Here is a 3584-nt window from a genome sequence, read left to right as displayed (position 1 = left end):
TTTTGCGGTATGTGGGCCTCTCACTGCCGTGGCCTCTCCCATTGCGGAGCACAGGCTCCGGACGAGCAGGCCCAGCGGCCACGGCCCACGGGCCCAGCCGCCCCACGGCACGCGGGATCCTCCCAGACCGGGACACGAACCCGCATCCCCTGCATCGGCAGGCGGACTCCCAACCACTGCACCACCAGGGAAGCCCAAGGTTGTTTTTTGAATGCAATGAAGAGATAATCAGAAGTGAAAGATGTTTTTTCTCTTCATATATATCAGGTATTATTTTATTTTGTTTTAACATCTTTACTGGAGTATAATTGCTTTACATTGTTGTGTTAGTTGCTGCTGTATAACAAACTGAATCAGCTATACATATACATATATCCCCATATCCCCTCCCTCTTGCATTTCCCTCCCACCCTCCCTATCCCACCCCTCTAGATGGTCACAAAGCACCAAGCCGATCTCCTTGTGCTATGCAGCTGCATGCCACTAGCTATTTGTTTTACATTTGGTAGTGTATATATGTCAATGCCACTCTCTCACTTCATCCCAGCTTACCCTTCCCCCTCCCCACGTCCTCAGGTCCATTCTCTATATGTGCGTCTTTATTCCTGTCCTGCCCCTAGGTTCATCGGAACCATTTTCTTTTTTAGATTCCATATATATGTGTTAGCATATGGTATTTGTTTTTCTCTCTCTGACTTACTTCACTCTGTATGACAGACTCTAGGTCCATCCACCTCACTACAAATAACTCAATTTTTTTATGGCTGAGTAATATTCCATTGTATATATGTGCCACATATGTGTATATATATCTTCTTTATCCATTCATCTGTTGATGGACACTTAGGTTGCTTCCATGTCCTGACTACTGTAAATAGAGCTGCAATGAATATTGTGGTACATGACTCTTTTTGAATTATGGTTTTCTCAGGGTATATGCCAAATAGTGGGATTGCTGGGTCATATAGTAGTTCTAGTTTTAGTTTTTTAAGGAACCTCCATACTGTTCTCCATAGTGGCTGTATCAATTTACATTCCTACCAACAGTGCAAGAGGGTTCCCTTTTCTCCACACCCTCTCCAGCATTTACTCTTTGTAGATTTTTTGATGATGGCCATTCTGACTGGTGTGAGGTGATACCTCATTGTAGTTTTGATTTGCATTTCTCTAATGATTAGTGATGTTGAGAATCCTGTCACGTGTTTGTTGTCAATCTGTATATCTTCTTTGGAGAAATGTCTATTTAGGTCTTCTGCCTATTTTTGGATTGGGTTGTTTGTTTTTTTGATATTGAGCTGCATGAGCTACTTGTATATTTTGGAGATTAATCCTTTGTCATTTGCTTGGTTTGGGATTTAATGAAACTTAAAAGCTTTTGCACAGCAAAGGCAACCATAAACAAGACGAAAAGACAACCCTCAGAATGGCAGAAGTGAAAGATTTTTAAAGCTAGAATGGTACAGAGAGAAATTCAATTTCTTACTTTGAGATTAATCGATAGTCTTTCCAGGAGTCATCAGTATTTCTGAAGACTATTTTAGTTTCGTTAGCTTCATCCCTCTACAATCTGTATGCGAATGATAGGACTTTTGCAGATGGCATTGGGCCTTCCTTCATTTCTGGTCAGATCACATCATAATGGTGCCACTTACTCACCCATAAAAGCTTGTGAAAGTGCACTGAACATCTGCACATAAAGCAGCCATTCATGCAAAAAAAGCCTAAGACCCTGTTTATCACAAGGCATCTGTGAGCTCTCTCTTCCTGCTCAGTCTGCCTCAGGAGTTTCAACTGTCCTGAGAGAGAAGTGCCAACAGCCCATTAGCCTGATGAGCCAATCCATAGAAACATACTCTCTGCTCTCCCACATGCCTGGCCCGAGCTGGGGTGCAGCCAACATGCATTTAGCTCTTCTGGAGCCCATCAGCATCATCTTCGTTCCTTGTTCCTCCATCCCCAAAACACTGCTTGGACATATGGCTCCCCATGGTAATCTTTGCCCTTAATCAAGTGTTCTGCATAAGCTTTAGCCAAAGCAAATTTAAATTTTTTGAAATCAGAGTAATTCCTTCATCGGACATTGTTACAGAAGTACTAGTTCAATGAAAAACAAAAAAATATTTCTCTGTTTTCAGTCAATTTAAAATATGCTTTCATTGGTCCAGTTAATAGATTTTTTATTGCACAGCTACTGTGTGCCAGGTAATATGGATATATTAGTGAACGAGGAAGAAGTCGTTTTATATCCTTCAGCTTAATTCAAGTGCAACAAGTGACTTTGGACTAATCTGCTGAGAACTTTTCTTTATTATTTTTCCAGAGAACAATTCAGCTTTCACCTGTTCATAATTATAATTTAGATCAGAGTCTGAAGAAAAACCTAGAAATCTTGGCAGCCTCATTTTTGACAGCTGTCCTCACTTTGTTCAACTTTAAATACCTTTCTTGTTACCTTAACTGGTATGTGTTTTATGTTTACCTATAATGCATTCCTCGATCCATGTTTGCTAAAATAATGGTGGTAAATGGGTAGGTAGTCCCAGTCCTAGGATGAGTCCAAATGCAAGTGAACTAGTTTTCTATTGCTGCCATAACAAAATACCACAAACTTAGTGGCTTAAAGCAACACAGATGTATTATCTCAGTTTTGTAGGACAGAAGTCTGAAGGGACTTAGCTAGTTTCTCTGCACAGAGTCTCATGAGGCAGAATCAGGGTGTCAGCTGCCCTGACCTCTTGTCTGGAGGCTCTAAGTTCACTCAGGTTGTTGGCAGAATTCGGTTCCTTGTGGTTGCAGGACTGAGATACCTGTTTCTTTTCTGGCTGTCAGCTAGGAGCCTCTCCCAGCTCTCAAAGGCTACCTGAATTCCTGGTCATGTTGTTTCCTTTATCTTCAAACCAGCAATATCAGCGCATCTCTTGGAACTTTTTACTTTGAATCTCTCTGACTTTCCTTTCTGCCACGTCTCTGTCTGACTCAGGTCAGAGGAATTTCTCTTAAGGGATCATGTGGTTAGATTGGGTCCACCTGGATAATGCAAGATACTCTGTCAATTTTAAGATCTTAAACTTAATTCCATTTGTGAAGACTTTTTGCCATGTGACATAACATTTTCAAGGTTCCAGGGTTTAGGATCTTGACATATTTGTGTAGCCGTTTTGGTTCTGTCTGCTTTCAAGGACCTCCTCACAAGAGCTCTTTCTGACTCTTCAGATCCTGGCCACAAACCTGTGAGATGGATACTATGTAGCCCAATTTTATAGGTGAGGAAACTGAAGCTCAGAGAGGGGAGGGTACTTGCTCAAAGACGTGCAGCTAATAATACTGGCATTGGAATTTGAACTCTGTCTCCAAAGCTACTGTGTTTCACCTGTGGGGGGAAAAAAAAGTAGTATAAAATATTGTTGACTGACTGGATGCCTGTCCATTGACATCATTAAATAATTTGGAAAAGTTAAACTTCATTAGAATGTTTGAGGCTCTCTGAAAAACTAAGACAGTTGATGGGCTTCCCTGGTGGCACAGTGGTTGAGAGTCCACCTGCCGATGCCGGGGACACGGGTTCGCGCCCCGGTCCGGGAAGA

The 3584-nt window shown here is 41.8% G+C and overlaps 1 protein-coding gene across 1 annotated transcript in view; it reads left to right on the top strand.

The window, feature by feature from the left end:
- Positions 1–3584, top strand: part of SLC35F1 (solute carrier family 35 member F1) — a 425524-nt gene that overhangs the window by 102707 nt on the left and 319233 nt on the right. The gene's annotated exons all lie outside the window — the stretch shown is intronic.

Source organism: Lipotes vexillifer, unplaced genomic scaffold (assembly GCF_000442215.2).
Source record: "Lipotes vexillifer unplaced genomic scaffold, Lipotes_vexillifer_v1.1 scaffold58, whole genome shotgun sequence".
NCBI lineage: Eukaryota > Metazoa > Chordata > Mammalia > Artiodactyla > Lipotidae > Lipotes > Lipotes vexillifer.
This window is presented reverse-complemented; position numbering and strand designations above follow the sequence as displayed.